Raw genomic sequence first — 23,126 nt, 5'->3', positions numbered from 1 at the left:
ATAATACAGTGTAGGTATATGCTTTCTGGTGATCTTTCTAGAATCTCTGTTGTAACAATAGTAGCTTTAGGACCCAGACAAGCAGGAAACAAAAAAGGATTTTTTCTTCCCACACAACTTACAGGATCTCTATAAGAACCTTGATCGCCTTCAGTCTCTCCCCGTCTAAACCATCTCTACATGGCCAAGAAACAAATCCTTCTAAAACCTTTACCTTAGGGGCACCTGGGTGGCTCAGTCGGTTGAGGGTCTGACTTTGGCTCAGGTCCTGATCTCGCAGATTGTGGGTTCGAACCCCGCATCAGGCTCTGTGCTGACAGCTCGGAGCACTACCTCACACAAATCCTCCAGCCAAGCAGGCTGGTCTTTCACCAAACCCTCACCATGCCTCCAAGCCCCTATTCACGCCAGTCTCCCATCCCACGCTGGATTGCCTTTACTCATCTTCAGATCCTTCTTCCTCCACCAAACCGTTCTCCACTCTCCCCAAAGACTAATTTTCTGCACGATAAATAGTCAAGGCCCTTTACTATCTGACCCCAATCCCGCTCCTGCCATTACCTTCTATGTATCCCAAGCTTCAGGCTATGAACGCCTGCTTCTCCCCAAACTCACTACCAACATCTTTGCCCACATCATCCTCCTGCCTTGCTGTCCATCCCTGCTTTCAAGCTGGCACACCCTCCTTCGAGACACAGCTCACCTGAAACCTCTTCTGTGAGGTTCCCACCCGCCGGGCAGGTCACCTTCTTCTGCCCTCGGTTCCCGAAGTGCACCACCCACACCTCTTCCATCCCCAGCACAGTTTACTGCAAATATTTAGGTCGGCTTCCATCCCCCCGCCACACTGGGAGCTCCTCGATGACAGGTTGAGTGTTTTAAAGGCTTTTTCTTTCTTCTTTTTTTCACCTCCTGTGGTAAACGGTGCCTGGCACTTATTAGGGTTAGTTGAATTAAATCACTAGGTAATCCTCAACCACGTGCACACCCCACTAGACTCAAAGCTCCTGTATGACAGGGTTGCAGGGTTCTGCTTCTCTGGTCTCTCAGGCTGTTCCTCATGTCGTGGGAGAGCAGTCCTTCTCTCTGCTTGCTGTTGTAGAAAGACCTTCCGCTGTCTGTCTGACTGACTGTCTGTGTATCTGTCTGCCTTCTTCTCTCCCTTATCTCTTTCTTCGCTCAGTAGCTTTTATTCACCAAAGAAGTCTGGCAAAGGGGACAGATATAAGGAGCCAGACAGGGAAAAACAGAATGGTTGAAAGGACCCAAGAGCACGGCCTCTTTCCACACCCAGCTGGCCTTGTTTCCCCACACTGGGAAAGGCCCAAGGCCAAAAGGTGTTTTAAAACCAGGTCCTTCAGCAAAGTGAGCAGACCACGGCAGTCAGGTCACTTTAACAGGCTGGGGCCAGGGTGACGGAGACAGGGACTGGGTTGGGTCTGGGACACGAGACAGGACTGAGACTGTGGTACAGAAGAGCTCGGGACCTGGGAACCACACATGTGTCAGGACCGTGAGGGGAACGACGCCGTCCTGGGTATCTGCAACTGACCTTCCTGAAGGCCACCCCTCAACACAAATGGGCAGAAACTTTCCGGGGGGGGCAGTTTGGCCCACTCACTTCAGTCTTAACAATGTATGCATTCTTAGGACTCAATTTATTTAGGGATTTATGCCACATAAATAACCACAGATGTGTTCCAAGATTTAGCTATCTAGACATGCATGACAGTATTATTTAGTGAAAAGCTGGACACATGCTCAATAGATCAATTAGTTAATGAGATGACAGCATCCATTCCACGAAATACCAGCTAAGTGGCTTAATAGTTATCGACAGAAAAAAATATTCATCCAATTTTATTAAATCAAAACAGCATGGAATAAACATTTCTACAGTATAATCCTGTTTTGCTTTAAAATATGTGTATGTTGGGGCACCTGGGTGGCTCAGTGGGTTGAGTGTCCGATTTCGGCTTAGGTCATGATCTCATGGTTCCTGAGTTCGAGCCCCACGTCGGGCTCTGTGCTGTCAGCTTGGAGCCCAGAGCCTGCTTCGGATTCTGTCTCCCTCTCTCTCTCTGCCCCTCCCCTGCTCACACTCTGTCTCTCTCTGTCTCTCAAAAGTGAACTCATGTTAAAAAATAAAAGAAAAAAATAAAACTAAAAATATATGTATGTGAATGAAAACAAAAATTTCTGGAAGGCTATTTACCAAGATGTTCACAGCAGTTATCACTATATAATAGAGTCATGGTGCCTTTTTGTTGTAAGTTTTTCACTCATCTGCAATTTAAAATTTTCTAACAATAAAATTGTGTTGCTTTTGTAAAAAGAAAAAGACAATAGGAGTTATATTTTTAATTATTTTTTAAAAGCTGATCATACAGCTTTACAGCTATTCCCACGCTTTATTACAAATACGATCCCGAGTTTTACGAAAGAAACTATGATCTTACCTGGCTAAGACTGATTGCTACCCAGCACCCATTCTTCCCTTCTTTGGTAACATAACCCCAATGTTATCCTGGGTGACAATCACTCAGCTAAATGCATTTTCCAGCCTCCCTTGCAGATGCTGTGGCCCTGAGACTTAGTGTTGCCCAACGACAGGGATACAGAAGTGCTGTGTGGGGCTCCCAGGAAGACTCTTTGAGGAAGTGCATTCCCCTAGAAATTCGGCCCACCTGTCCCTCCTGCCTTCCTCCTACTTGCTGCCATGATGACTGAAGTTCCAACAGCTTTCCTAAATCCATTTTTACAGGGAAAAAAAATTACATTTTTGTTTAAGCTCCTGTTATTTTGGATTTTCTGCTCTACCTACCCCCCCACTGCTCACAGTGGGTCAACAGCTACTGGGTGGGGGGAATGAAGGAGGAAAACGACTTGAAATTTTAACTTGGGGTGGCAACGAAAGCCAGCAAATCCTTCAGAGCTGGGCTTTCATGTGTTATTATTTAAAATCATAAATGCTGACATTTATGCCACTGAGGGAGGAAATGCCATTATTTCCAGCAATAACAGCACGGAGCTATGGCAAGTTGTTTCACTTAGAAGATGTTTAACACAGGTCTCGTAATTGTCACTTAATGGGTCAGGGAACCAAGAGAGACCTGCCTTTGTGTGTTAAGGCCTCCCTTCTGCAGATCACAAACGTTTCCTTTTATGTTTAGGAAATGTAATTACAAGCCAGAATACCACCACAAAGCTCATTGCTTTTGCGGGGCTTTAGTCCTTTCAGTATTTTACAAATGCTACAGGCTGCAGAAGGCAAAGCTTAACTCCCACGACCCTTTGGGGAACACTTAATCGTGCCCTTCGAAGGACTGGTCACCAAGTGTAACACTGATGTTGGACAAGGCTTCCAGGTGACTTTTTAACCACAGCCTTCCCCAAACTGAAGCCTTCGGGCACCTCTCTCTTGCCTTATTTATTTCTACTAATCTTTTAAGATTCGGATCTGGTGTTCCCTACCTCCAGGTAAAGCTCAGTTAGGGGCTGGTCTCTGGCATGCCCATAATACCTACAGCTTACCTCTTATAATAGCCGCCACCTATTCAGTCCTTATTACACATGGGCGCTGTGCCAGTTGGTGCTATGTGTGGGCCATGTCACGTAACCCTCCTAACAGTCCTACGAGGTAGGTACACGTGCATTTTATAAATGAGGATAGGAGTCTCCGAGAAGCTAATGACCCACCCTGGGCCTTGCAGTATGACTCAAAGATTATGAGGTAATGATTCACCCACTTTATCTGGCCCCGGAGGCAAAGTCATACTGTCTCGTAAACCAGTGGCAGCCTCTCATTATACCATCCCCCGTACTTCCCATGCCCTGCAGTGCTCGGCATCCAGTAGGTACTCAATAAATGTCAGCTGAGTGACTGGTCCACTGTCAGTCCATTCCTATCCAACTATACAGACTTAGGTTAAAAATCACTAGATGGAAATGCAAATTGGTCCCCAAGGCTGGAAGAAACAGCCCAAGAGAGACATGGTTAAACAGAAGTCTACACACAGGGAGCGTGACCTGTAGCTGAAGGAAGCTCCTTCCAAGATGCATCTTCATATCGTCGAGGGATGAGCGGTTGGGAAGAGATCCATATTTCTTCCTCACGATTCTTCACAGAAACAAAACACAACCAACAGCAGTTGGAAAAAAAAAAAAAAAACCACAACAAAAACCGTAAGAAACAGCAACCTGGAAGCAGGCCCAGCCCTGTGCTCTGATTCCAGAAGACAATGGCTCCAAACTCAGAACAGGATTTAGAGGGCGTCCTGGAAGAGGCTCCAGAGACTCACAGTGGAGATGTGGCTGCTGAGGCCAGAAAGGGCCCAACCCATAAGGCTTTTCCTCAGCCTCACGATGAGGCCCGTCCACCGCAATCCCATGACGCCTAGTGCTAAACTCTCGGTTAGTGTTAAAGCTACATCCTACTGCGTCCTCGTGATGGACCAGGCACATTTTCCTGCCCTGGGAAGGATGTGCAGAATCGGGCAGGAGAAGGCCTTTATTTCTCCTCAGGACACTCTTAGAAACCAGGAAGTGATGCATCAGGCAAAATTGAGAGATCAGGTCTGTTGCCACCCCTCCCCTGGAGCCCTCAGAGAGAGCTTTTTCACAGGACCTTCTGGCATCTCTCTCTCTCTCTCTCTCTCTGTCTCTGTCTCTCTCTCTCTCCCTCTCTCTGAGACCACCTCAGCAAGCCCATCCGTGCTTGTGGCTATAGTGCCCTCCAGTGGGGAGACTGGGCCCTGTGGGGCCAGGCACAGGAAATGGCTGCCATGACAGAGGGTGATGCCAAGTGAAAAGCATGGCTTCCAGCAGCAGCACCTGGCCTCCTGGCAACTCCCAGCCAGGCTTGGAGTTGTGCCTGAGTTTTTTTGTTTCAGATATTTGACAACTCCCCCCACCCCCACTTCATTCTTTTCCAAATAGGATCCTCCTGAAAGACCCCTCCTGTGGCTTTGTGAGGGGCCAGATAGCACCAGTCCTGAAGGGCTGCCCTCATTTTTCTACAGAAGCTATTTCTGACTCCTTAGTCAATGACAAGCTAAAATCTAGCCTTCTTGAAACTGCAATTTTGATTTGGGAAACGAAAATGAAATCCCTTTTCCTGTGGCAGAATACCAAGGCCGCTTTTGTTCAGGTAGTGCGTTTTGGGGCAGCTATCTGGCTCCGCAACGGACACTGGGCAGGATGGGCGTCGGTCTTAGCAGTGACCACTGGGAGACTTCAGCCTCCTGAGGAGGAACAGCAGACTGGTGACTTGGAGGCATATCCTACAACCAGGTAAGGTTTGGGCCACTCACCATCTCCCCAGTATCCTTCCTGTGCATCCACCGTCACCAAGCCCTGTAAACTCCACGTCCTCAACAGTGATTTTATAGTCTCTTCTCCATGCCCAGCACCAGAAAGCCAGCTGTCGACATCTGTCTGGTCTACTGTAACGACTCCTGTCTTTCCTCCATGCTGCATCCCTACACAGTGTGATAGTGTCTCCCCCACGCCATGACACTACAGTCTGGCCCACATGAAATTTTCCATCCTCGTTCTCACCTTTGACGATTCCTATCCCTGCCCGACTCTGGCTTTGTGCCCCCCGCCCCCCCCCCCCCGCCAACACACACCTGTTTGTGGTGGTGCCCCAGCCTGCATCTGCTCTTCACACACTAGTCTGATGTGTTCCTCAGTCTTCAAAATCCAGCTTAGCACCACTCACTCTGGGATGAAGACCACCAAACTACACACTGCCCACTGCCTACTTCCTCCTTTGAGTTCTAGAACTCCTTCACTTCTTTTTTGACTCCCCCAGGGGACTGTGAGCTCTTTTGAGTCCAGAGCCTGATGTGAATTCATCTTTGCATCTCTAGTGTTGATATAGCACCTCTTATGTAAGGACACTAAGCTGCTCCTCTGTCACTGCAAACTCACCATGATGGAAACCAAACTCCTCATCTTCAGTTCCTCTATCTTCGCCTCGGACGGCTTATCAGTAACTAGGTTAGGTGGTCTCATCTCCACAGTCATGCATACCCATTTCCCCTTCCCATTTCTACTTCCACTGCCCTAAGGAGGACCTCATTATCCTGTACCTGAGCTATGGAAGTGACCTCCTAGGAGCTGATTCCTTTCCTAAAATACAAGGTGATTATGTCATTCTCCTGCTCAAGATCCTTCAATGGCTCCCCTCTGCCCATAGAATAAAGTTCAAACTCCTTCACTTGCCATCTAAGATGCTCTGACTTAGTCCCAACTTACTTTTGTCATCTCTTCTCTGAGCATCTGTACCCAAGGACCATGCTCTCATTCCCAACAGAATTATCACTGTTCCTTTCAATCCAGATAAAATAGCCCCTTCTTTTCAGGCAAAACCAATCCTTCCATTCAAAGTATTTCCACAACATGCAGTTTATGTTAACTGAGCACTCGTTTGTTCTACCTATTATCACATTGGGTTGCTTTCCTCACAGACTGGCCTGCTAGACTGCAAGCTCTCAGGGGCAAGAGTCCTGCCTCATCCACCTCTAATCCTCTCTGTCTCCTTGAGCACAACAGATGGTCAGTGTATTTCCATTAACTACAAATGGAGCAAATGAAATTGAAGAAGTTACAAGTTGTGTTTAAATAGGTTCACACGGGTTTGAAAAGCACCATGGTCAAGATCATGTTATGAAGCAGCTCTGGATGAGACAACGGCTCTTAAAAAGCTCACAGTATATTTGAGATGATATAGGAGACCATCCGGACATGAAAAGCCACAAAGGAGAAACAGTGGTCTTCAAGCATGCATGCATGCAAAATGAAGCGGAGATAGCACACAATTTATGAAACCCAGAGAGGTGTTTTCATGCCACTGCTCTGAATGATGCCTCTAGGATTTAAAATTCTATCAGCTTTGTCTGGAGAAACAAAGATTCTCTGAAATGTCTTAATATTGTTGCACGTGACTATTAGATTGTGTAATCATGAACAGTCCTTAGAGGAAACTCTCCTGGGGCAGTGTATCCTAACAGTTAAGAGTCAGACCATCTGAGTTCAAATCCCAGCTCCACCATTTACTCATTGTTGGCATGGGGCAATGTCTTAACCTCCCTGCCTCATTCTTTTCCTCCTGTAAATGGAGAGCGTAATAAATACCTACCTCACTGGATCCTTAGGAGAACTAATTGAGCTAGAATATATAAAGTGCTTAGAACATAGTAAACCCTGTATCAACCCTGACTATTATTTTTAAATAGACCAACTTTCCAGACAGGGACAGAGCTAACAAGATTCAGCTAACAAGCATCTGTGTAATACCTAGTATTCAGTACTCTTCTTTCCTTCTCATTGATTTTAGAAACTACTTTTTAATGGGAAGTTTGTTTTTTTTAAGTGGTTACCATTCACTAAGGGTTTACTTTTTTCAGATAGTGTATCAATTAATCACATGGGAACACAGTACAGTAGCTAAGAGGCTGGACTCTATAGCCAGGGTGACAGAATCATCTGTGGGTATCTCCACTATGTGATTTAATCTTTCTGGTTCTCGGCTTCCTCGTTTACAAAAAGGCGATAGTAACGGTATCTACCTCTTGCCATCCTCGTGAGGATTGATGAGCTGGAATGTGTAGCAGCACTTGGGATTTTGTCAGTGTTCAGTAAACGTAGCTATTCTTTTCCAATAAATAGGTACCAAGCACAAGCCATGTGCCAGGTACTGTGCTAGTTGCTGGGGATCCAGCAGCAAAAAAAGACAAAGTCCCCACCCTCTAGAGATATAGGTACTATGATCACCATCATCAATCTTGAAATTGAGACTTAGGGCATATTCAAATCTGCCTGAAGTTACTGCCTTGAAAGTAAACAGGCTGTGGTTTGAACCCAGCCAGGGCTTAACGAGAGTACCATCCCCCTTCAACGTGGAGCGCTCAGGGTCAGCATTCACTCTTTCATAACACTAGAGACCTTGCTCACTGTCTACAGAGTTAGAGTTGGGACCCCTTAGCCTGGATTCCAGACATGCGGACCATGGTATCATCTTCAGACCCTTGTTTTGGGAAGCAACCCAAGCTGATCTCCAAGAAAGGCAGAGCCACTAACTGGACCACAGGTGGCACCTGGCCCAAAGGCAGTCCAGCTATAGGAAGACCATGGCCCATGATGTGGCCAGCACAAAAACTTTGCTCAGTAGGGCTAATGGTAACTAGTGAAGCCAATCAGACTCAGTCTTCCTCCAGGGTGTGAACAGAAAACTTCAGACAGAAGCAAATCAATGGGAAAGAGGACGAGGAACTAGAAAACACCAAAAGAGATGCAGAGAGCACATGTGGCAGCATCTCGGTTGTTGGCAGAGGACAGAGGTAAAGTCCTCAAGCTCAGGCACCGAGGAAGAGACCTTGGATACAGGACAACGATGACTCCATGGGATCCCTTACCCACCTATAGACTCCGCATCCTGACAAGAAGCCCCCATTTTCCAACAGAGCTCCTGAGACTGTTCCCTCTAGCTGTGTGCAGCCATCCAAGACTCTCCTACCCCAATTTCCCCGAATTCTTTCTCTTCTACTTTTGCTTCACACATAACACTCCTGGGACCCAAGCAGACCATGGGCACTCCTGCTAACGGTCTTCCATACCCTATACCCACATCATACTTCAAGGCCCAGCCACACTCACCATCTGCCTGACGCCACCCTCAGCAGGTCCTGCTCGTACCTGGGACCTCTCTGATCTCCAGTTTCCTCCTCTGCCCATGAACACAAGTCTCTGCCTCCCCAGCATGACTCCAATCACGCTGTGGGTCTAGTGCCTTCTAGTACATTGCCTTGTGCACAGCACAGTAAAACCCAATAAATGTTTGCTGGTTGACCGGTAATTCTAATGCAACATACCACAGGGGCTAGAGAAGCAGGCCACAGCCTTCAGCCCTAGGGGGTTATTTGCCCTCCCCTCCCCCATCCAGAGAACATTTGGCAATATCTGGAGACATTTTTGGTTGTCACAACCGTGGGGATGTGCTAATGGCATTAGAAGGTATAGGCTGGGGATGTGCCCAATGTCCCACAATGCACAGGACTACAACCTCTCCACGATGAAAACTTATCATGCTTAAAATGTCAGTAGAGCTGACATTAAGAGACTCTGGACTAAAGCCATGAGAAAATTAAAGAGAAACAAGATTTAGGAAACACACTTAAAACAATAACACATTGTTAGAAATAGACTGTTTGGCTAGACTGTATTCCTCTGAGTTGTGTTTATGATTTTAGATAAATTACAGTAAAATCCTGTGATCCCAAGCCTCATGATAATGCTAATTTGGATATAAGGCAACTGACAACTAGCAGCAAATTCACCCCAGCAACGCCATGCTCCTCTCAACACGCAATAACATGACCCTGCATCTTATGGGGTGGAGTTCTTGGACCCCACCAATAGCACTACGGCGGGGTTAGATTACAGTTCCACGGTGCTGGCAGAGTTCATGAGCAAGCTACTGCCATTCTGGCTGGTGTGACCATTTTTTATCCAGTCTGTGGGCTTCAGCAGGATTGGTCCTATTTGCCCTTTTTTTAGTTGAACAGCATTTCTCCCTTTGTGTCAGTCACACACATGGCTTTGGAGAAGAACAAAGCCAGACTCCACCCTCAGTTTTGCCAGTGGCCTTTGTCTGCACGCTCCCAAAGGGCAGGACTGGGCCTGTGCCCTTCACCCCAGCAACGCCATGCTCCTCTCAACACGTAATAACGTGACCCTACATCTTATGGGGTGGAGTTCTTGGACCCCACCAATAGCACTACGGCGGGGTTAGATTACAGTTCCACGGTGCTGGCAGAGTTCATGAGCAAGCTACTGCCATTCTGGCTGGTGTGACCATTTTTTATCCAGTCTGTGGGCTTCAGTAGGATTGGTCCTATTTGCCCTTTTTTTAGTTGAACAGCATTTCTCCCTTTGTGTCAGTCACACACATGGCTTTGGAGAAGAACAAAGCCAGACTCCACCCTCAGTTTTGCCAGTGGCCTTTGCCTGCACGCTCCCAAAGGGCAGGACTGGGCCTGTGCCATCAGCCACTGCACACTCAGTGCCTGAAGAGTAAGGGTGGTTGGGAAACATCTCTGGAATGAATGAAAGCACTCATTCTCTGTCTCACCTCTTCCAAACTCATTTTCTTCACCTATAACATGGAGAAAATAGCACCTAGGACAGCAGTTGTTACAAGAATTAAAATTAAGTGAGACCACGTATATCAAGCTCCTGGAACAGAGTTGGACACACAGTTCACTTAACGGCTCTTATCCCTCCATCTGAAAACCAGTAAAAATCTGCCAGCTCTTTCAGAATCCTGCTAGGCACCACGAGCTCCTCCCCAAACTCTCTGTTCTTCAAAGAAGCACCATCAGGCCAGAGGAAGCTCTAAAGCACCGAGAATGGAATAGGTTTATTTCTCTGAAACTAATTAAAAATCAAAAGTTCTGCCATGATTTCCAAGCCAGATTTATCCTCACATGTGGGCTTCGCATTTTAAATTTTAATTTGATTATGCACATCTCAGACTAGCAACAGGAATGGATGAGGGCCAGGGTCCTGTCTTTTTATATTTCCTCAGCATTACCTACCTACCTGCAGGCGCCTAATAAACAGTAAATGAACAAAGGGAAGAGCCACAACGTCAGGTTCTAGCTCCCAGATTTCCTAAGGGTAAGGACTAGTTATACAAACATGAAAGCTTATCTACTTGTACTCTGCGTCACAATTCGACACAAAGCCATCAGGATGAAAGAGTTTAATTGTAACATCAGCTCCTGAGATAAAACCTCGCAGACCCCATGGCTGCTGAGAGAATTTTCATGAGGCAGTATCCATGAGTACACGCAGACCGGGAAAGCTGCATGGAAGAGCAGAGCAGACAAGAGGGCTGGCTCCAGACCAAGCTGGGTTCAGTCCCTGGCTCCACCACTTTCTTTTTCCTTTGTTTAAATTTTTTTTAATGTTTATTTACTTTTGAGAGAGACAGACAGACAGACAGACAGAGTGTGATCAGGGAAGGGCAGAAAGAGGGAGACACAGAATCCGAAGTCGGCTCCAGGCTCTGAGCTCTCCACACAGAGCCCGATGTGGGGCTCGAACTCACAAACCGTGAGATCATGGCCTGAGCCGAAGTCAGATGCTTAACCAACTGAGCCACCCGGGTGCCCTTCTACCACTTTCTACCTGCAACTTCAAGTCTGCATTTTCTCATCTGTAGAAGAGGAATAACATACCTGCTGCTATGGGCTGAATTGTGTCCCTGCCCCCACCCAAATTCATATGTTGACATCCTAATGTCCAGTATCTCAGACTGTAACCTTACCCAGAGAAAGGCTGTTTAATTTAGTTAAATGAGGTCATTAGGGTGGGCTCTACTCCAATATGACTGATATACTTACATGAAGGGGAAATTTGGAGCCAGACAGGCACACCGGGAGAATGTCATGTGAAGATAAAGCCAGATATTGGGGTGATGCTTCTACAAGCCAAGGAATACCAAAGATTGCTAGAAAACCACCAGCAGCTGGGGCAGAGGCATAAACAGATTACCCCTCACTTCAGAGACTTCAGATGGAGCCAACCCTGCCAAAGCCTTGATCTCAGACCTCTAGCCTCCGGAAACGTGACACAATAAATTTCTGTCATTTAGACCACTCAGTGTTATGAATGCTGTTATGACAGCAAACTGATAGAGAGCCTTGCAGTGCAAAGCCAGTAGCTGTTGTCGGTATTGCTCATTAGAGTATCACAAGTTGAACATAATAACACAGAGAGCAGATACACGTGTATGTTGAACACAGGAGATAACATATTGTCTGAATATGAGGCAACTCCCTAAATGCCAATCTCCCATTTTTCTGATGAGAAAACCAGGGGGAAACTTTCAGGGATATACATGAAAGAGCCAAATGTCTACTTACAATATTTACTTACACTATATACTTACACTATCCACACGTAAAATCTCATGTATAAGAAAGCCATACACTGACTTAGAAATGCGTTTTCCAGTTTCATATTCCATGAAATACTTTTATTCTAACATCAGTCTTCATCATCCTTAGAACTTTTTTTTTTAGTTGTTTCCAAGAGAACTTCATCTAAGTTGTGTGAGATGCCGCACTTTTGAATCTGTATATGATGCTAAACATGAAATTTTTATCTTCAACCACAAGTACGATTTCCATTTATTTGTACTTTTACAAATATTCATGACCTTCCCTGTGCAACCACAGTGCTTTGCAGCATGATTTCTAAAAGGTGCATTTAAGACAAATTCTAACAGTTGCCATTGTGAAGTCACGCCCAAAGGAATAATTCCTAAATCAGTGCCAGGAACCTCTATAAGCATTGAAAAGTAACCTTGATTTGGTCATTTCAGGGTAATGTGGTGCTTCAAAATAAAACAATGGAAAGAGGATCCCGTAACATGAGAGAACTTGCAAGACTTAATAAGGCAACTTCTTCTTTCCTGAGGGGCAATTCTTGGGGGGAAATCCATTACTTTAGTTCAGGCTATAAGCAGCTTATGCACAGTTGGCATTCTCAATCCTGATGCTTCTTCTTATGTCCCACTGATTCTCATCCTTCAAGGCCAAGTTCAAATGTCCCTTCCTCTCCCCCACAGAGCTGGAATGAGTCTCTCATCACTTCATTCCCCACTGCACACCACTGCCTACTCCCCATAGTTTTCTTCTGTCCTGAAACTGAGCTCTGGTCTTAACCACGCATACACAGCACCTCGCTTTGCAAATAAAAGGTCCCTTTTCCTTTAATAACTGAGAGAAAATAACCTAGTTTTTTTTTTCTGATTAGAAAAGTAGTACATATTTATTGTAAAAAAATTCAAATTCTATAGAGATATTTTGAAAATAAAGTACATCTTCTAAAACTCCCCTACTGTTACTGTGTATCTACTTGCAGAATTTTTGCTCTGTATACACACACACATGCTGATACATGGGCATATACATACATACAATACATATACACATACATAGACACATTTAAAAAAATTTTTTTACATTTATTCATTTTTGAGAGATAGAGAAAGACAGAGCACAAGCGGGGGAGGGGCAGAGAGAGAGAGAGACACAGAATCCAAAGCAGGCTCCAGGCTCTGAGCTGTCAGCACAGAGCCCAAGGCGGAGCTCACAAACCGCAAGATCATGACCTGAGCTGAAGTCGGACGCTTAACCGACTGAGCCACTCAGGCACCCCGACATAGACACATTTTAAACAGATGAGGAGTGATCCGTGTCGTGTTGTTTTGTAACCTGCTCTGATCGCTTAATAAATTATGCAATCTTCCTATGTAAAGAAATATAGATTTATATTATAATTTGTAATGGCAGCATAGTATTAGGATATCAAAATTTATTTAATCATTCCCCTACGGATGGTTCTTTCAGTTGTTTCGCATTTTTAAATAATCACAATGAAAAGCTTTGAAATTACAGCTTGGAAAAATGATCATTTCCTTAGGATAAATTCTGAAAAGTAGTATGCTAGTTCAAAAGGTATACTTAATGTCAGTTTAAACTACTCCCAATAACAGTGCAAAAGAGTATCTGTTTCCCCAGGTACTCACCAACATCAGCACTACCATTGTTTTAAACAAAATGAAAGGACAAAAAAAAAAAATAATAACACTTTATTGTTTTAATGCCCATTTTTATTGCTAGTGATTTTTGGCATCTTTTTGGTTAATACAATTATACAATTGTTTATTGTGCAATTATTTGTGTTGTATTAAATATATTTGAGCACAATGCAATTATTTATTGTATAGTGTGATTATTCTATAGAATAGAATATTTTATAATATTTATTATAATATTATATATTTGTATAGTTATATTATTATTTACAATAGAGTTATTATTCTATAGAATGCTTCTATAGAAGTAGTAAGCTCTTAATAAATATTTGCATAATAATAATAGCTGAAACTGATTATGTACAAGGCACTGTTCAGAGCACATGTCAGCATGGTCCCACCTCCTCTAGGCTCTTCGGGTACATTCACCATTGATCGGGTGAAAGTTGTCATATAGTTTGAAGAGGAATCTATATTAGTATGTTTGAAATACGCTTGTATTTTTCTTTTTGATCAGAAGTTCTTTATATATTATGGATGCTAATTCTTTATTACATATGTTGCAAATAGCTTTTCCTGTTTGTTGCTTGACTTTTTATTTAGTATGTGCTACCTATTACTATATAAAAGTTTGCAATTTGGTTTATTGCCCCTTAACAAAACTTATTGCCCCCTAACAAAAGTAGTGGCTGGTTCACAAGGTCCCTCCAGACAGCCTTGTCTCTAAGTTAAAAGTAACACTGAAGACTTTAGAATAAAAACAGTAAGAGTCACAGACATACTGGGACCTTCCATGCTTCCACCACATGCTTTAGTCTCTTCATCACATGCAGAAGAGTCCCAGAACCAGAGACTGGCTCAGGGCTGGAGAAGGTCACACTGCTGGGTTCCCTGCAGACAGAGCTGGAGAGGCGGTTGGCTAGACCAGCATCTGAACTGGTTGGGCCCATTCCATTTAGAAACCCAGACTGGAATTTTTGTTAGTCAAGCAAGAACAGGGGAGAGCAAAGTGAGAAAGAATAAGTGTGAAGGAGAGAGGGAAATAAATAAAGTGACATTTCCTGAGTTTTTACTAGGCACCAAGCTGTGTGCTATGCGCTTTTGGTTAGGTCCTATTACTTAGCCCTCCCAACTCCTCTATGAGGTAGGAAGTGACACATTTAATGTGCAGATGATACTATGCAAGGTCACACAATAGCAGAGTGAGGATTCAAAGCCAGGTCTTGTATTCAAGTCCAGGAAGAATCCTCAGGGCTCCAAGGATATACTGGCTCGGGTGAAGGGCAGACTCATGGGGCAAGGCTCTGGGCCTCCACCTCATGTCCACCCAGCCTCCATTCTAATTTGCTTTAGAAAGAGGAGCTCCAACTAAGGGTTCATTGCCATGATATGATTCCACTCTTTAAAAAAATTTTTTTTCTAAGTAGGCTTCACATCCAGCTTGGAGCCCAACACGGGGTTTGAACTCATGGCCCTTAGATGAAGACCTGAGCCAAGATCAAGAGTCAGATGCTCAACTGACTAAGCCAGACGCCCCTGAAACTAGTTTCTTTTAAACACAGTACCATACCATATTTGGTTCATACCTCCCTCCAACCATCAATCAGTTACACTGATTTAGTAGCACTAAATAGGCACATATTAATCACTGACTGTGTGCAATGCTTGCTGTGCTGGCAGTGGCATTGTGAAAACAAACCAGACATCAAGACGTGGCCCTGACCTCACACCGTCCACCTTCTGGGAGAGGAGAGAAGTACTACACCAAACAGCAATGATGCAAGGTGAATGTGGCAAAGGGGAGCGCAGGGCCAGGCAAACGTAACCAACTGTGTGCAACAGGGGGAGGCTTCCCTGAAGATGCATGTTAGAAAGGGTCAGAGAATTTAGGAGGAAGGGAAAAACTTGTGAAGGTGTGCTAAGAGGATAAAAAGCCGTTCGCGCGTCATGAGCACAGTGAAGAATACTTGGGAGGCAGAGGGGGCATTTTAGGGATGAGGAACCCCCACACCCCGGGCTGGCAGTCAAAACTCTGGTGGCCTTTGTTCCCTTTGTCATGCCCTTTAGGAAGCTAGAATCCTGAGAAGGAAGAGCTGAGGAAGATGAATGGAAGCTCCAGCAAGGTTTGTAGCTCCCAACCTCACTGCACCTGCAGGTCCTTCTCATGAGCCGGGTGTGAACACCATCTTCCCTACAGAACACAAGGCCAGAAGAGCCCCAGAGTGAACAGAGGTTTCTATTTTTTATTTTTTTAATGTTTGTTTATTTCTGAGAAAGAGAGAGAGAGACGGAGCATGAGTGGGGCAGAGAGAGAGGGAGGCACAGAATCCGAAGCAGGCTCCAGGCTCCGAGCTGACAGCAAAGAGCCCGATGCGGGGCTCAAACCCACGAACCGTGAGATCATGACCAGAGCCGAAGTCAGGTGCTCAGCTGACAGCCACCCAAGCCCCCCTCCCCCCAGACGTTTTTATTTTTAATATAAAATTTAAATTCTCCTTCAGGAGAGACATTTGATTGCAGAAAATATTATAATAACGAAGATGTCCAATAGCATAGCAGAGTTCTTGGTAAATATATTAAGGTATCTTCTAACCTTCACACATTATATAGCTATTAAAATTAGTGTTGAGGGAAGAATATTACTAACATGAAAGATGTTCATGATATTGTTAAGTACAAAAATTTAATTATGAAGCAATGTGATGGTATTATTCAATTCTTACCAAAAAAAATACTGTACAAAGAAAAACACTGAAGTGTTCATAGTGATTACTGATGAGTATGAAATTACTACTCATTCGGGCTTAACTAAATTTTCTAAAGTTTCTACAATAAAGATTTATCGCTTTTGACATAAGAAAAAAAAAAACAAGAAGTCAATTTTAAGTGTTCCTCCCAGCCAGTGTCAAGGCCTACAACGAGTGCATGGCTGGCTGTAATCCCTGACTCTTATTTCTGTGACCTGGCTTGTTCCTAGGCACAGAATTCAAGGCTGGCTAACAGAAAGTAGAGTCTGACTCCTCACACAGTCTCTGTCTGCTGGAGCGTATGCATGTCAATCTCTCTGTTCCATCACCACTACTGTATTCAGTGGGAAAAAATACATATTTGAGTTCCGTTCATGCCTCATATGTGGAGGCTATACTTCAGTTGTAAGAGGTGACACTTGTTAGGCATTGCCTCCACGCAGGGCTCTGTGTGAACATCTTCATTATCTCACTTAACCCATCAACAGCCGGGGAAGTTAGACACCATACTTCCACTTTACAGACAAGGAAACAGACCCAGTACCCAATCCCCAATGACCAGTTAAGTGAAAGAACCGGATTTCAAACTCTAGTCTGTGTGACATCTTGAGTCTTCATATACAATCCTTCCTTCTAAGGATCCAGTTTGTTACTATTTGTAGAAAATGCATAAGTGTCCTGGGACTGGCATGAAAACCTCCACCCAGGAAGCTGCCAAATATAAGGTCATAGGTGGCAACTGTGACAGTCAAATAAATTATATTTAAAATAAAGCCAGGGGTGCCTGGGTGGCTCGGTTAAGAGTCAAACTCTGGCTCAGGTCATGATCTCACTGTTCGTGGGTTCAAGCCCCACATCAGGCTCTGTGCTGACAGCTCAGAGCCTGCAGACTTCTTTGGATTCTGTGTCTCCCTCTCTCTTTGCCCTTCCCCTGCTTGTGTTGTAGCTCTCTCTCTCTCAAAAATAAACATTAATTTAAAAAAATCAAAGGTAATAAATGTACTACTCAAAACTCCTCACTTCCTAATTTACTACCTTTTCTTTTTTTTTAAATATGAAATTTATTGTCAGATTGGTTTCCATGCAACACCCAGTGCTCATCCCAACAGGTGCCCTCCTCAATACCCATCACCCCCCCTCCCCACCCTCCCACCCCCCATCAACCCTCAGTTTGTTCTCAGTTTTTAAGAGTCTCTTATGTTTTGGCTCCCTCTAATTTACTACCTTTTCTACTAACCACACTCGTATCTGTGGGGTGGAAACACCATCTAATGGTATGCTGCATTCCATGACATCTCGTGGGTAGCCTGAGAACTAGCTACAGTGGTAGTATTCATACCATGGAAATCAGCAAAAGCTAGAAACCATGCCTTGGTTTATTATTTTGTTATCTAGACTTAAGGAGGTTATGAATAAAATGTTAATAACATAGATTAAATTTAAACTATACATCCTTGTAGCTGTTACATTGTGAACAGCACAAAAAATTGAGGAAATATTTCTCAGCATTTGAAGGCTATTATTGGCCTCCCTAAAGAAGTATGTCATGTCATTGCCTAACGAGTGAAGTTCTGATATAGGTCTTTGTTGTGCCATTCATATTGGAACTGTCTCACTCATCAGTGATGTGAGTAACTTCTTTGGTGAATCAGAGTGCAATCACCCATTTATTTGCAGTCTGATTTTGTCAAACTATGGATAGACAGCAACCACACATTGGCTACAGATACAAGAGTTCAGCAAAACTCAACAAGAGCATTTTGTGATTATCAGGTGGCTATACGAGATTTACAATAAGTATGTTGCCTATGTCAATATTACTTACAAGTTGCAAGCTATACCTCTTTTATGTTAGTAAAATTTAGGATCAATTTTTTTCCTGGACAGTTACTTGTTAAACATTTAAAGCACACCACAGCATAGAACTATGGACAACTTAGACAACTCCTTCAGTGATAAATTCTCATAATTGTGAGAATTGTCTCAGTTGTCTCATAATTGTGACAACTGTCACAATTGTCTCACAGACAAGGCCCCCAGTGATCCCAAGAAGTGACACTTCAGACCTGCTCCTTCCTGAAAACACAGGTCTCAGTTCCCAACTTCTTAAAGTCATGTGAACTCTGGGCCCATCTTTCAGAGAGCTAATCACAGGTCACCCCATAGAATTAGAAACTCTCCCCTGGACCATGAGCTAGAAGCAAAATAAGCCTGATGAAATAGGAAGCTTTCCTGAGCATCTTGACAGAAGTTCACCACACTCTCTTCTTAGTTACATGTGAATATCTCATCATCATACCTACCACATAATTTACATGCCAGTCTCCTCTGCTAGACCTTGAGCTCCATGAAAACTGGGCTATCTCTTGTCCAGGCCTTGCCCAGAAAGTTTTCAGTGTTCCTGAGCTCATGTCTGAGTGCCCTAACAGACAGAGTAGAGACGGAGGACCTCCTTTACAAATTTGGCATTGGCAGAATTAACATCTGTCTCACTGTGTCATTTAGGTATTTCCTATATGGTTCAAAATCAAAATGTTTTGATTGTGATGCTATATCCAAATGGATGCAGTAGCAATCCAATTCAAAAAGTCATCCAAATTCTTAAAAATATGCTATATATACTTGTTATTCTTACTACACAAGGCACCTGACCATCACGATTAATGAACAACATCCAAGGAGTTCATATAAATAAATAAACTGCCTTTGCAGATATGGCTTCTAAATTCCCAAATGTATGGACTAAAGACACTTTACAAGTATAATATAGACTCACCATTTCAAGCTCCATATTTGTAGAGTAGAGGGAAGAACAACCTATCAGTGGCTGTGTGGCTGTGTGTAGTGGGAGCAGGTCCCACATGCACAATTTTGTCCAGAGGGTATCACATCTACCTTGTTTCAGAGTATTTAGGAACCCATGCCCAGAGCACTTGGGGGGCAGGAGACTGAGATGCAAAGAGGTGACAGCTACTCTCCAGAAAAATCTGATCCTGACAACACTCATAGGCAACACACATCCCTGACTTTGCTACAAAACTGTCTAGAGCTTAGGCAGTTTTCCAAGTTGTGCTGGAATTTAAAATAAAAGGCAGGTGGTGGAAGGCACCAGGATGGCTCAGTCGGGAAAGTGTCAGACTTCTGTTCACGTCATGAGCTCATGGTTCGCAAGTTTGAGCCCCACATAGGGCTCTCTGCTGTCAGCAAAGAGCAGGCTTTGGATCCTCTGTCCCCCTCTGTCTCTGCCCCTCCCCCACTTGGGCTCGCTCTCTCTCTCTCTCTCTCTCTCTCTCTCAAATATAAATAAATATTCAAAAAATAAATGAAATGAAATGAAATAAAATGAAATAAAATAAAATAAAATAAAATAAAATAAAATAAAATAAAGGGGGATGGGGATGCTAAGCAATACACATGAGATAATTAAGTCATTGTTTAATTCAATCATTGAAATAACAGACATCAAAACAGCACCAGAACTTTCTTCCAGGATCCATATAGATATTGGTATTGGCCCACCTTCCTGATTTCCATGCTTTCCACAATTTTTAATTTCTCCTCTCAATGACTGGAAACCAAATACACAATTTTATCCGTGGTAATTCTCTCTCACTAGGAACTGGGAATTTTGTAACCTAACAAACTAATTAAGAAGAGATTACTACAGCAAGTGTTGCCTTGCAACTCACCTGGCATCTAGGGGTTAATCTCACACATTTACCGTCCTACCTTAAACAGGAATAATAGGAGCCAGGAACCGGCTTTTATGACAACCTTCCTAAGATGGTGCTACTTCTTCAGAGCACAACAGTTAAAAAAAAAAAAAAAAAAAAAAAAGCCGTGCAAATGGAGATGAATGGTATGCAGGCCACCGAGGTAATTAAAAATGTATTTTCCATCTCCTAGTAATTGAATTGTGTACAAGCTGCAAGTTAATGAGGTCATCTACCCTCGAGCACTGACAGGAAAGCAGGAATAATTATCTTTCAATTTTTTCTTATGTAGCAATTAATTTTAACCATTCGCTTACACCCCACTTCCACTCCCCTCAATCCAGTCAGTCAAAGTCATGGCTAAACCGAATTGACAAGCAATTGATACGGTGGCGGCACGGAGCTGCCGAGGCGGGCAAGGTAATCAAGGGGCTGCAGCTGTTGAGGGCTAAGCGCTTCCAGGTGAATGTCGCCTGAGATTTCGCATTCTGCCACTCGGAGGACACGGGACACACAGTGGTGGCTGACAGAACATCTGGTGCCAGGTGGGCTGGGAAGAGGCACTGCTGACTTGGGAAGGCAACAGAAGGATGGACAAGGATTGATGGATGGACAAGACTTCGAAACAAAATGTCACTTAGGAAAACTGTTATCCAAAAGCGGGGCAGAAATGCCCAGCCACTCATTAAACTTGTCCTGAACCTACAGCACCGTCGAGCTTCTGGGAGGGTTCTGGCTCCACATCAGGAGTGGGGTCCTAATGGTTAATGCTGTTAGAATCCGTTTCTTCACTCATTTGCTTCAACAAAACACACTGCTCTGTTTAACCACCTTCATTCTGAGCCCACGGTTCTGGTTCCGGGCAGTGTAGGGGAGCAATTTATTCCAGCTCTGCTGGTACCTGATGGACTTGGTCCAGAACGCACCGTGTTATGACAGGCGGTGGCTGGAGTCTGTCCGTCTGTGATGCTAGTGTTACGACCGATGCGTAGATCAAGCCCCAGACATTCCACTCACCCCCACTTCTCTAATTGGTGAAATTAGAGCAAACTCTCACTTTTGACAGGTTTCAACCAACATGAGTAAATATTTACAAGCAGAGAGAAAGAGAGCAGGCCTTCATTCACTTACCCTATTCAGACTTATGAAGACTAGACAGCTCTTAATATTAAATATGGTGGCCAGATTGCTCAATTTGTGTCTGTTGTCCTGACACAACTGTTAATAGCATCCACTTTCATTCTTGAAAGCATCCCATCACGGATGGTACCTTGTAGGGCCACCTGGTCATGGGGTGGCCAGGGGTGAAAGTTGGGATACAGCGAGGGCACAGGCTTCCTCAAAGCGAGAAGCCCTTCTCACTCCCTGAGAGCAGGCGGCCATGTCTTCTTTTCTTCTATATGTCTCCATGCTATCCAGCGTGAACACAGCAGCCTGGCACTAAATGGGCATCAATGACTTTGTGAATCCCACAGGAGGTTGGAAGTCAGTACAGGGAAGTGATGCCATCAGGCAACACGGTTTTTCTATTTGCTCCTAGAGCAAAGTGAAATTTCTCAAATGCTATCCGTTAGAAATTCCTCAAAAGCTATCCATTAGATAGATATCCAAACAAACAAGTGTCTTCTAGTCAAGTGGAAGGGCAGGAGCAGCATCTTTTTCTATGTTTCTGGGACTTTTGTTGTATTTTCATTCACATAATGTCTACACGATTGGGTGTAGACCCCAGTGATCCACTGGGGACCACAGAAGTTAAGGTACCTTGGATTCAGCCTTACTCTGATCAATGCAGGGGTGGCCCAGGTGAGCTTGGGGATCCATGACAGGGCAAAAGGAGAATCTCTTTCAAAGCCTATGAGGTATGCCAATCGCGCTCCTATCCATGCCCTGAAACCACCACAGAAGGAGAGGGGGACAAGAAGCTCTCGCAGGCCATTTTGCAGTGGTGATGTAATGAGCAGCCCTCATGACAGGTTTGCTGCTCCAGCAATTAAATGCACATCTGCAAACCCAGAACACAGGGATGTCATCTTGGAAAGATGCACTTTGTACCACAGTGGCTGCAATTTCTAGTATAGGCTGGCTCTCACTCCCCCTGCAAACCCCCAAATAAATCTCTCTTAAGAAGCCAGCATGGATTTAGCTCCTACCATATGCTAGGTACTGTACATGTATTTATTTACTTGATTCTTTACAGCAATTCTATCCCATATTAAAGCCTCAATTTACATATGAGGAAACTAAGTCTCAAAGAAGTTAAGGGGTTTATCCAAAGACACATAAGAGGTGGACCTAGGATGTAAGCCTGAGTCCATCAGACATCAAAGCCTTTGCATTTCCTTGACATCACTCCAGCAGTCTGGACTAGGCAGTTGAAGTTTTCATCCTTTCTCATTGTAGGCTGGCTTTTCTACAGTGACACTCTTATTACCAGCCTAACTTTCTGGAGAAGTGAGGCAACATCCCCACTGGCCTCAATGTGCGTTCTTGATGACGTCTGTGTTAAGCATTGTGCTTTTCCTCTTCTACGGGCAAAACCCATGTGACAGGGGACACATATCTGCCTCTAATGCTTTGGTATGACTGAGTTTACCTGGTCACTTTTCTCCTGAATTACATGGCTATCAGGAGATAAATGCTGTGAGAAGAGAAGAAACCCAGAACCAAGGAAAAGGACACACACAAACAGGCTGGGGTTAAGCAGTATATCCATCAGAGTTTTCCAGAGAAACAAAACCAACAGGACATCAGAGGGAAGTTTAGTTTAAGCAATTGGTTCATGTGACTGTGGAGGTTTGGTGAGTCTAAAATCTGATGGGACAGGTCAGTAGTCTGGAAACTCAGGAAAGAGCTACAGTTCAAGTCCAAAGGCCATCAGGATGGAGACCCAGGAACAACCAAGATTGTAGTTCAAGTGTGAAGGTTGTCTGCTGTAGAATTCCTCTTGCTCAGCAGTGGTCAGTCTTTAGTTCTATTTATAACCTTCAACTGATTGGATGAGGCCCACCTACATTATAGTGGGTAATCTGCTTTACTCAAAGCCCTCTGATTTAA

The 23,126-nt window shown here is 44.2% G+C and overlaps 1 long non-coding RNA gene across 3 annotated transcripts in view; it reads right to left on the bottom strand.

Annotated features, from left to right (window-relative positions):
- Nucleotides 1-1,639: 1,639 nt before the first annotated feature.
- Nucleotides 1,640-23,126, bottom strand: part of LOC128776161 (uncharacterized) — a 132,243-nt gene continuing 110,756 nt past the window's right edge. For 2 of the 3 annotated variants that reach the window (XR_008421166.1, XR_008421168.1), the window contains 3 exons: nt 4,018-4,120; nt 3,535-3,633; nt 1,640-2,746 (listed from right to left, as the gene is read on the bottom strand). This is a non-coding gene — a long non-coding RNA (uncharacterized LOC128776161). The remainder of the gene's footprint in view (nt 2,747-3,534; nt 3,634-4,017; nt 4,121-23,126) is intronic. The other variant, XR_008421167.1, reaches the window with a different exon arrangement.

The sequence above is a fragment of the Panthera pardus genome, unplaced genomic scaffold (assembly GCF_024362965.1).
Source record: "Panthera pardus isolate Hobbes unplaced genomic scaffold, ASM2436296v1 HiC_scaffold_12, whole genome shotgun sequence".
Classification (NCBI taxonomy): Eukaryota; Metazoa; Chordata; class Mammalia; order Carnivora; family Felidae; genus Panthera; species Panthera pardus.
The sequence above is the reverse complement of the archived record's forward strand: the minus strand, read 5'-3'. Positions and strand labels throughout refer to the sequence as shown.